The sequence below is a fragment of the Marmota marmota genome, unplaced genomic scaffold, assembly GCF_001458135.2.
Source record: "Marmota marmota marmota unplaced genomic scaffold, marMar, whole genome shotgun sequence".
NCBI lineage: Eukaryota > Metazoa > Chordata > Mammalia > Rodentia > Sciuridae > Marmota > Marmota marmota.
In genome coordinates this window covers 43,872,685-43,885,145 of record NW_025999977.1, presented here as the reverse complement: position 1 = coordinate 43,885,145, position 12,461 = coordinate 43,872,685, and positions in this window count along the sequence as shown.

Below are 12,461 nucleotides of genomic sequence, written 5' to 3'. Positions count from 1 at the left end.
ATTACTTGGTAATTTGGTTGTTCATGCACAGTTCTTGGTTTCACATATGTTGAAGTTGTGGAAGAGAGAGAAAAGAAGAGAGAAAGAAAGAGAAAAAATAGTCTCTCAGAACACTGTTTTCCTTGCTTCCAGTAGGTGGCGTTGTCTATTCCTAGCTTGAGCCTCTGTATTCAGGGTGGTGGGTATAGCCAGTGTGAAAGGAAATGAGCTTCCACCTGTATCTTCCCTACTCTAGTCTCTGAGTTAGAAACCAGGTGCCTGTACAGTTGTTGTTTTGCGTTGATAGCTACAACCCCCAAAAGCTTGTGGGAAATATTTTGAGTTAATGCAGCTAAGGGTGGGGGAGTTGGAAACTGGGTACCTGGATCAGCCGCAGAACCGTGCTGTAGCCACACCCCCTTTGATGGGTTTTAAGGGTTGATGGGCTTCCTCCGGACTAGCACCCGGGGCGGGGCCGGACTTCCTCCCCCGTCTCTTATTTCCTCTTTAAAACAACTTTCATGTATTATTAGCTTCACTTTTTGCATAGAGGAAACTTTGAGTTAGCAGATGTAACTGGTATACGTCCTCATGATTATGCAATAGTAAAACTAGGATTACATATATGTACATGGTGTATTCTTGACTACATTAGAATCATTTTAATGTTTTTAAAAAGCCAATTTCTCTACCTTTAGAGAAGATAGTTATTTCCTGTCATTCTTTTTAGGAAATCACATTTCTTTGAGCATCATCACTTATGTCTGTTGTTTTTATATTATTTCCATAGGATTGATGATTGGAAATGGTATTACTGAGACAAAAATGTAAATTATTCTAAAAATAGTTGTGTTTTGTTTAGTGCTTGTTACTAGTAATATATATCCTTGCCAGCATAGAATTACATATCTATCGATACACACACACACACACACACACACAAAATACACAAACATGTGCATGCATTTCTAATTTGTTTCAATAAATTAGGCATCATTCATTTTAAGTTATTGGTGAGGTTTTTTTAATATTTAAATAAATGTATTTTTTTAAAGAGAGAGAAAGATTTTTTTTTTAAATATTTATTTTTTAGTCTTCAGCAGACACTTTATTTGTATGTGGTGCTGAGGATCGAACTCAGGGCCGCGTGCATGCCAGGCGAGCTCGCTACTGCTTGAGCCACATCTCCAGCCCATAAATGTATTTCTTTACATTAAAAAAAAATAATAATAAGAAGAATTCAGTGAAATCTGAATTGGCTTACCTCTAAATGTGACCTTACTTTTTTTCTCTTGTGGCTTTTAAAGATCCATCTTATTCTGTATATTAGGCATTTTCATTATGTGTCTTGGAGAGGATCTTTTTAGATATTGCCTATTTAGAGTTCCATATGTATCTTGTATTTGAAGACATTTTCCCAAAAAGAGATAGAAGCAGTCAACTGGTATCTTCTCTACCATGGTGTCAATGGGATCAATTGTATGGGAAAAGTTTTGAAGACACATTTTTCCAAAGAAGAGATAGACATGGCCAACAGGTATATGAAAGTTTGTTAACATTATTAATCATCAAAGAAAGGAAGTCAACACATATATAAACTCACACTTGTTAGGATGTCTATTATCAAAAAACAGAGTTAAGTGTTGATAGAATGTAAAGCAAACGCAACCCCTGAGTACTTTCTGGGAATATAAATTGTTATAGCAATACAAAAAACAATATGGAGTTTCCTTGAAAACTAAAAGTAGAACTAATATATGATACAACAACTCAGTTTCCAAGTATATGCCTAAAGAAAATAAAGTCAGCATCTTGAAGAGATATTTGCATCCCCATGTTCACATGCTCACTCTAGCATTATTCACAATAGCTAAGAAATGGAAACAACATAAGTATCTGTTGATAGATGAAGGATTTAAAAAGACTTTATGTATTTTTTTGTACATAGACAAGTATATATTACACAAAAATGGTATATTTTCAGCTACAAAAAAGAAAATCCTATCATTTGTGATAATAAAATGAATGTGGTGTAGATATTAATCAAAGCCTCAATCCTTTACTATAAGATGAATAACTTCTGGGAATCTAAAGTAGAACATGAATAAAGGTGAATATTAATTGACTAAAGTAACCATTATGCAATGTATATAAATACCAAATCATCACCTTGTACTTCTTGAATTTATACAATATTTTCCAATTAAATATGTCCAAAATGAAAATAAAAATAAAGTCCTATGAAAAACATTTTAAAGGTGCTTAAATTATTTTACATTAGGACATGCAAATTAAAATAATAAACACTGCTTTAGCGAGCTTTTTTATATATACTGTGACAAAGATACTCAATAAAAACAACTTAGAGGTGAAAAAGTTTGTCGGGGGCATACAGTTACAGTGTTCCTACTACAAAGGTAGCCAACTCCATTGCTCTGGGCCCAAGGTGAGGCAGTACATTATGGGGAAAAGGCTGAGCAGAGGAAAGCTGCTCAGGTCATGGTAGGATAAAGAAGCAGGAGTAGGGGAAGGATAAAGAGCCACAGGGAAGATATACCCTCTTAGGGCATAGCCCAACGATTTACTTCCTCTATCCATGCCCCACCGACCTCCAATTACCACCCAGTTAGTCCATTCAAACTAGGATAAACCGATTAGGTTACATTTCTCATAAATCTTATTATTTCATCTCTGAATAGTTTTGTATTAACAGGAGCTTTTAGGGTACACCTCACAACCAAATCATGATAAGCACATAATTTGCATGCCTGATAACATTGATCACTGGCAAGAATGTGAATTAAAAGGAATTCTTATTGCTTGTGGGAGTGAAAAATGGCATAACCACTTTGAAAGATAGTTTCTTACAAAGATAAGCATATTCTTATCATATAATCCAGCAATTGTGCACCTATGTATTTACAAAATTGAGTTGAAAGCAATGTCCACATAAAAATCTGCACACAAATGTTTTGAGCATTTTTATTAATAACACCTTAGTACTGGCAGTAACCAAGAGGTTTTTCAAAAGATGAATAAACTTTGCTGCATGGAGATAATGGGCTACTATTGAACAATGTAGAGGAATGAGCTACAAGCCAAGCAAAGATATGAATAAATCTTAAACTCACACTGCTAAATAAAAAAAAAGCCAGTACAAATGACATCATAAAATATGATTGTACTTATATGGCTTTCTAGAAAATGCAAAATTATAGACACAGAAGATTAGAGGTTACTAGAGTTTTGAAGGGAAGTTTAAATAAGTGAAGCACAAGTGATATTTAGAACAGTTAAATCATTCTGTATGACATTGTAGTGGTGAGCACATGAAGTGTGCATGTGTTAGAGCCTAAGAACTTTATAGCACAAAAGTTCATCTTAACATACACAAATTTAAAAATAAAGACTCTAGGAGACCAAGGATCCCAGGACAGAGTTAAAACAGAGACAAAAGAATCTAACCTCACTGACAGAGTGAGGAATATTTTGCCATAAAAACCTTTGTAAATGTGTGCAGTCTATAAGATAAAATGCAAAACCAACAATAATGACAATAGCACCTGAGCACTGACTTCTAGCTGATTAGGTTCATGGCATTATAAGTTAACCCTTTTGCTACCATTTATTTATACTGGAATCTAGTGATTAAATAAATAGATGGTGGGAGCCAGACTTCTGCCATATTTAGATTTAAGTGGCTATAGAAAACAAGGAGAGGAAGCTGAAATTATCACATGAACTAGAATGAATTCATATTTAGCTTGTATAGATACAGATATGTACATATATGTATGTACCTATGTACAAATATTTAGAGATAGTTACATATGCATGGGTCAGTAGGAACACATATTTCCTTATTCTGTCAACTGAGTGAAACTAGGGGCAACTCTGTCAAAATAGCAACAAGCATATCTAGGACCCAGATATTGGTTTTTAATACTTGGTTCCAATGGAAGGAACCAGTGATCCTTGGAGAAATGGTTAATTCTAGAATTGGAACAGGAAATATATAAGATAAGCCTAGAGTATCTTGCAGTGCCAGAAAGAAAGAAACTACCAAACAAACAAACACACACACACACACACACACACACACACACGATGAGCAGATATCAAATGAAGAAAGAAATCAACTAAAAGAACTCCCTAAGTCCAAAGCTAGAACAATTTGAGCTTAAAAAACAGTAGTACTAGATTTTAACCAATAAAACATATCCATGAGCACATACTGATATACCAACATAAATCAATAAATGTGTGAGAATAGACAAATAACCCATGCAGAAATTTTCCAAATAATTTATGTAGATACTTTTCCCTGAAAGAGGAAGATCACCATTCACACTCCTTAACTGTAGGCTGTACACAGTGACTTTCTTCAAGGGAGTACAGTATTATGTAGATCTCTACTTAATCTCAGAAAAATAATTTCCACACATACTTAATAAGGTTTGTAAAATGCATTGTAAAATTATTCATAAAAATGTCTTCTGTGCATTTACCAACCAAAAATCAAAGTCAAGCCACAGAATTGGAGAAGTTATTTTTAATACATAAAATGGAAAAAATATAAATGTCCAGAATACATTTGATTATTAAGAAAATATGCAACCTAATTAATAAACTTAAATTATATGTCAATGATTAATTGAAAGTATCTAGAGGTGAGGAAGGAAGTGGGTAGAGATAGATGAAACCAGATTATTTATTATTGAAGTTGAGTCACAGATGTAAGGAAAGATTATTTTTTTCCTTACTTTTGTATTGTCAACTGTTGACTCCCCAAGATAATCAACAAACATTTTAATCAATCAGGGTCAACTGTGGCAGACCTGTTACTGTAAGAGAGAACAACAGTTTAACAAAATCATAGTAGTGAACAGGCTGAGGACATCAAGAACGGGAGTTACCGGTTTTAGCATTGGGGCTTAAATGACTTAGGTGGTTCCTTCAAGTTGCCATTCTTCTTGAGATTGAGAGAAGATTGAGACAAAAATATGGTGGACCTAGAGCAGCAGTAATTCTGAAGTTAGTCATGAAAAACTATTGTTAAGCTATTTGTTTACCCAGGTGAGCAATCTAATATCTTATAGGCAACCACTTGCCCAGATGAGCAAGCTCTTCTCTCCCAGCTGAGTAGAAACAGTAAACCATTCTAGTAGCTTGTCAATATCTGAATATACTGAAATATATAATCTGTGATTCAACTCAACTATGTTCATTTTAAATCTATGCCTAAGAGAAAGTCTTGCACATATTCACCACAGGACATATGCATGAAAATATTCATTGTAGCAGTGTCCTTACTTAAGGAATGAATAATAAATTATTGTGCATTCATGCAATTTATATAGCAGTGAAAACTAGATTAACGAACATGTACATAGATGATCTCAAAATCCTAATACTGAGTGAAAAAACAAAATCTGGAGTGATACATGTACTATGACAGCATTCAAATACATTTTTAAAATGATGCAAAGCTGTTTTGCTTATGGATATCTAAGTGACAATAAAAACATAAAGCAGAAGGGAATATACCATATTTTGCATGGCATCATCTCTGAGAAAAGAGGGGAGATAATGGAACTGCAAAGGGTAACCTCACCACCACTCATAATGTTACATAACACATATTTAACATTAAGAATAAAAGAAATCTTAAGTTGAATGAGATCCTAAGCAGAAGCAATAAATTGTTAACATTTCTTTATCTTGGCTTCTTAGGTATTTGATATTTTGTTATATATATTTTTCTATGGTTTTAAAACTTATCAACTTTCATTAAGAGAAAGTAGTAGTTCATCAAGGTTGAATAATAGCTTGGCACAATCTAAAGAAAAACACAACTTAGGTCAGCTATTTTCACCTGTCATCCCCTGGTATCACCAAACCCAAAGCCAGAAATTGTTCACATTTGAACACTTCCCTTGGTCTTCCAGGGCTTAAAATCTCAGAAAGGCATCTCCTAACCCAAAAGATGTCTCTCTTTTCCCATTACCATAATAGTCAATAGTAGCATTGCTTTCTCAATATGGATCTTTGATGCTCTAAAGCTTATACTTTTGTGCAATAAATTGCTTGTTTTCTTCAATCTCAAATGAACATTTTTGAAAGATCTAAACAAAAGAGTAAGATGAGTACAAAGGCCCAGGAAAAGGAACAAAACTGTCTTTGCCCTAGTGTTTACCAAAGCATTTATCTAAATCATCTAACATGGGGTCACTTCCAAGCACAAGTAGTTGTATCCAGTTCACTTAACTGAAGAAAATAAAATGGGTTGTGGAGAGGGATCGAGAAGCAGAGAGACAGTATACTTCCCTGGGATTAAAAAGAGAGCAGGAACAGAGAAATGGTAAATTTTAACTTATCCACAAAGGAAAACAAGTAAATGAAAGAGAATAATAGAGCAATAGCCAATGTGTTGGAATGGGAATCCAAAGAGGGTATGATACAAAAATCTTGAAATGCAATGCTTTTTCCTTGTGGAATGAAATGGGTGGGCAATAGTTTTGAATGCCTTGAGGCATGTTAACATGAAGTCTGAAGACACCCATTTAAGGGAACACTGGAGAGGTTCAGGCTAAAAGTGGGAGCAGTTTAGAATGGAAGAAAGAATATGTCTATTAGAGCAGCGTAGAGAGTTAATGGGAGAATACAGCCATGTGGTATTTATTGAGGCATAATTAAAATGCACAGTTCTGAGTTGAGACAAATCATAGTTATAGATGTGTCACTCCGATGGGGATATAGAGCAGTTCCATCACCCAAGTAAACTCCTGCAGGTGGAAGTCAAACACTTCCCTCACCCTCAGTGCCTAACATGTACTCATCAGTTAGAAGAATGTCACAAAAATAGAATCAGAGTACAGAGCATAGAGTATTATGCACTAAACAGACTTCATTTGAGATTCATCCACACTACTGCATGTAACAGTAGCATAGCTGTGCCCACTTATCTATAAGTTTCACTTCTCAGTTTGTTTTCTCCCCAAATATAAGATACGGATTTCTAGAAATAGACAACTCACAAATAGCACAAGGAAATCTTGCACAATCCTCCCCAACTTCACTTCAGCCTAGGATGTGAAGTCATTCCTGTCCTTCCTGCAAGTCCACACAGTACCCACTATGCATCCATTAGTCCCGATTAACAGATCAACCATGGTGCTATCACAAGGTCAACCAACAAGGTCAAGAAGAGACTATAAAAAAAAAGAAAGAAAGAAAAACTAATGGGCAAAATTTTATTCAACTCTTCACCAAATGTAATGTAATGTATAAATGGCAAACAATTATATGAAAAAATGCTGAATATGATTTGTCCCTAGGGAAATGAGCCTTAAACCACAATGAGATTAGATGATGGTTAAAATAGTCAAGACAATAAAATCCCACATGACATGCGCTAATCATATGGCCTGGTAATCCCACTCACATTTTTATTCAAAGAACACGAAAAGTTAGGTTCACACCTAAGACAAGACTGTATGCATATTTTTGGTGGCTTTATTACTTAGCAACCCAAAGTGCAAATAAGACAACTGTCCTCTAACAGTTGAATGGGAACAGAGGAGTATCCATACAGCTGAACATAATAGTCCTTCCTTATCCCTGGGGGTGTTTTCTATCACCACCAAGGAGAGCTCAAAACTGCAGATAGTACTGAACTTCAAGTTAAATACCTTTTCCATATTAAAATATGCTTTATCACACACTGTGGTCAAAACTTCTTGATTTGACTTCAAAACAACCACAAAACACAAGAGTAGTGATGCTGGCAATTCACATATACCAAAGAGAAGCCATAAGCATTCCCTATAAGTGAGAAGGTAAAAATATTCTCATTAATAAAGAAGTCATAGGTTGAGGTTGCTATAGTGTAAGAACAAACCATCTATCCATGAAATTGTGATGAAGGAAATCAATTTGTTTTGAGTTTTGCTCACACTGGAAAAGTTTTGACCACAGTATGTGATAAACCATTGTTTGCCATTTGTATATTATCTTTAGTGAAGTGTTTGAACAATATTTTGTCCATTAGGTTTTTTAGTATTCTCGAGTTTTGAATGCACTTTATGAATTCTGTACAGAAATCCTTTAGCACATGTGTGTTGGAAAATATTTCTTCAATCGGTAATTTGTCTTTTTATTTTTCTAATAGTGTCTTTTGAAAAACACAAGTTTCATACTGTTTTGTTAAGGTTTTTTCTTAAACTTAAAATGAAATGTAATTTATTATTCTTTGAAATTCCTATCTAAGAAAATTATTACAAAAATTTTCTTCTAGAAGTCTTGTAATTTTTGGTTTCCATCGGGACTAAAATAAATTGAGTTAGTTTTTATATTTAGCATAAGAGTGGATATTGAGCTCCATTTTTTGGCTTACAGATATTACTAGTTCCTTCTATATAGAAAATACTGTCCATCCTACTAGTTGCTGTTGAACCATGGTCAAAAACCAGTTGTTCATATATATGTGTGGGTGCACTTCTGGACACTTTATTATATTTCATTGATTTCAATTTCTAGATTATCCTCAATTCCTGTCTCAATTACTACAGATCCATAGTAAATGTGAAGATTGCATAATATGATTCCTTCAATTTTTCTTGTTCAAAATTGTTTTGAGTATTCCAGCTCCTTTGCATTTTCAAATACAACAGTTCCATTTTAGAATTAATTTGTCAATTCATTCTGACTCTACTGGGATTGTTATGGTATAATATTGAGTCTATATAGAAATTTGGAAAGAATTAACACCTTAGCAATATTGAGACTTCCAGGCCATTAAAATTTGTAACTCTCCATTTATTCAGGACATTTTGGTGTGGCTTTTTTTTTTTTAAGCTATAGTGAGAATCAAACCCATGGCCTTGAGCATACTAGGTAAGTGATCTTACCTCTGAACTACGTCCCAGCTATAGTCAGTTCAATTTAGGACATTTTAAACCTCCTATTGGTATTTTGTAGTTTCCAAAATATAGAATTTGCAAATATTTTGATAGCTTTATCTCTAATTCTTTTGTGCTTTTGGTAATATTATAAATCGTTAATTTTTGTTTTAGGCTATGTATTGATAGTCTATAGAATACAATTGATTCTTTAAACATTATCTGTGTTTCCAGAAACCTTGCTCAAGTCACATATGAATTCCAGTAACCCTTTTGCAGAATCTAGGATTCTCTACATAGGTAATCATATCGCAAATGCCCTGTCCTTCTTATCACCTAAGTAATAGTTTCATTACTTTATAGACAATCTTGCTATCTTTATTTGTAATCATATGACTAACATATTTCATAGGTAAGTGCTTATTACACAAGTAATGGAGCTCTGATGCTTCCTAGACAAGCTGATATCTTTTTATTCTTCTGGCTTTCCTTTCCACTGCAGGACATCCAGTATGATGCTGATTAGGACTGATGAGAGCAGTCATTTTTGGCTCTTTCCTGTTCTAGAAAGGAAGCCATTCAGTCTTTCATCTTAAGTGTGTTTTTAGCAAAGAATTCTGTACATTATCAGATTGAGGACACTGAGAGTTTGATCATAAGTGAAGTAAATTTGTATTATGGGTTATTCTTTGTTCCCAAGTGCTTTTTCCACATCTACTGGAGAAAATCATAAAGTTTTTCTTCTTTAATATTTGGAAGTATATAATTCCATAGATTGGTGCAACATTAGAAAATCAATCTTGAATTAACAAGGTAAGTTCTATTTGTTCATTGCAATATCTTTTCATGTATTTCTCATTTTATTTGCTAATATTTTGTGAGTCATATATTTATGAGTTCTTATGAAGCATTTTCTTTTCTTATACTATCTTTTATCTGTTGATATTTTGAGAATGATTCTGTCTTCAAAACTGAATTTGGAAGTATGCTCCCTGCTTTTCTATTTTCTGGAAATTTATTGAGTGTTTTAGGTATCTAGAATAATATAAGCAAAGATTCTTATTCCGAATTTGTTATAAAGTATCTCCAAACAAAAGTGACTGATCAAGATTAAACAAAGTGTTTCAAATAAAAAATGTTAAGTGAATTCAAACATGTATTATTCTATCTTATACTAGGTATAGACATACTGCAAAATAATAAAAAAAATTTAAAGGGAATTGTAAAAATAAGGATTGCATATTGATGCAGTCACCAAGGAAAGTTGAAGTCAGTGTTCATTCTTTCCAGCACAGATTTAAGATAATGATACATCTTTCAATCACATCTAAACTCACTTGAAGTTAAGGAGTTGCGCAGAAAATGCTATATATGCGATATCTGCTTTTGCAGACGGATGCCAAACACCCTTTGGAGACAGTTAAAGGAGGTCCAAACTTCAAATGAAAAAAAATCAACAGTTTCATGATCGGCAAACAAGAATTACTGTGTTTTTATTATCCTCAATGCTAAAACATTTGCGATGCAGAATGGTTACTTATACATCAAAATCATCATGTAATTTCTTTTTTTTTCCTCTCTCAGGGAACACTTTCATTTTGAAGAAAATAGTAATATCTTAAAAATATGAAAATCTTATTTATCAACAGAACATTTTTTTATTCTTGTACTGGGGATTGAACCTAGGAGCACATTACCTCTGAGCTAAGTCCCCAGCCATTTTAATTTTTTGAGACAAGTTCTTGCTAAATTGCTTTGACCCTTGCAAATTTGCTAAGGCTGGCTTTGAACTTGTGAGCCTCCTGCCTCAGCCTCCTGTGTTGCTGGGATTACAGGTGTGCACCACCATGCCCAGGACTGACTTGTAACATTGCTTTTCTCTGGCTGGTATTTACTGTGCCTGATGCTCCAGTTGGAGACTGGCTCAAGCCAAGCCGTGGAGTAAGGGCCACATGAGCTAGAAGGGAACATGGCATGAAAGTGTCACCAGGTTTAATTAGCCTCAAAACTTCACTATCAAGTTAAGCCTAAGAAATACTTATGATTTTGAATTGTTAGAAAAACTTACGGTTTCTTTGATCTGGATAGCTACAAAGAAAACATTGTACCAATGATTTCTATAACTTAGAAAATAAGCTCAATAAGAAATGAGTCTAAAAAATACAATCAAGTCCCTCAGGCCCACCTCCATACTACCTGGCATGGAATAAATGCTGAATAAATGTTATTTTTTCTTAGCAGTAATAGATGATATAGAGGACTTTTATTCATGCATATTAGATTTCATATCACTTCCAGGAAACTTCTTTTGAATTTTTACATAGAAGCTATAGAGAACTATCCAGTTAAACCATATGCCACATGCAGCATAAATCTGTTTAACCCATTCTTATTCCCCGCCATCAGTTATCCTTGTTCTTTCTTCTAGGGGTATCATATCCCTTTTCTTGCTAATTTTCTTCTTTATTTTTTTAATTTGATTAATACATTTCCATTTTTATTAGGCCTAACAGATAGCTGATCTAATTTGGAGCTTATAAATTATACAGTTATATGTGAATTGATTATAGCACATAACTCTAATAGACTGGCAATCTTTTCAGAGATTAGAAGTGCTGCTTAGTTCCCTTTCTATGGATGATTAATTTTCAGTGGTTATCAACTCTCAAACTGAAAATTAAGCAATACATATTTGCTTTGTGGATGACCAGTTTTATTAAAGTAGTAGAGTTGATGCAATTAATTATCGATACCCTGGAAGGAAAAGACAAAATTAAAATGTCTTAAAGGAAACAGGCAGGTATCTATTGTCAATGGCAAAATTCAGTTACTGTTGGGAAGAAATAGTTCCCCACAGCTTGTGATTTATGCAGCAATCTGAGAATCGTGCACGAACTATTCGTAGAGTTCTTGGTTTTGGCATCTCTTAAGGAAATTGGTTTATATCAATACTATTTAAGGTAGAGTGACTTGAAGATGATAAATGTTTCATTTGACTCAACAGACATTGGTGTTTAGAGGCTGCTGTTGTCTTTGCTGCTGACCTCTGGTCAGGCCAAAAAAAAAAAAAATGTGTCTACTAAGACCAAATACTGAGCTCTCAAGCTTTTTTGGATATTATTCCTGAATAAAAGAATGCAATTACTGTTCTGCCTACTGAGAGTGGGCACTTTGCCTTTTATCCTTGGTTCTAGAAATTCTAGGAACCAGAGTTTCTGGCTTAGTCTCCCTATCTGGGAAGCTACTTTGCTATAGGCTGGACTTCCCAGTGGTGTTTTTCAGAAGAGTGGAGAAATGGGCCCAGATAAGCCATCTTGAGAGGTCTCCCTCTGCCATATGGAACTCTCTGGCATAGTATCAGCAATAGCATCATGAATGGCAACCCTAGATCAGATAGAAAACTAGTTTTGGATGTGTTTAGGGAGGTTTGAGGGTCACAGAATTGAGGACATTGATCATTTTTGATCATTAGATGTCATTGACCATTTATGCTGCATCGTAATGAAATTAGATCTTAGAGTTTGAGTATGACCCTGGGTAGAGTTTTGCAAGGAAAAAGATGTAACCAAAAGAAAAGGAAAA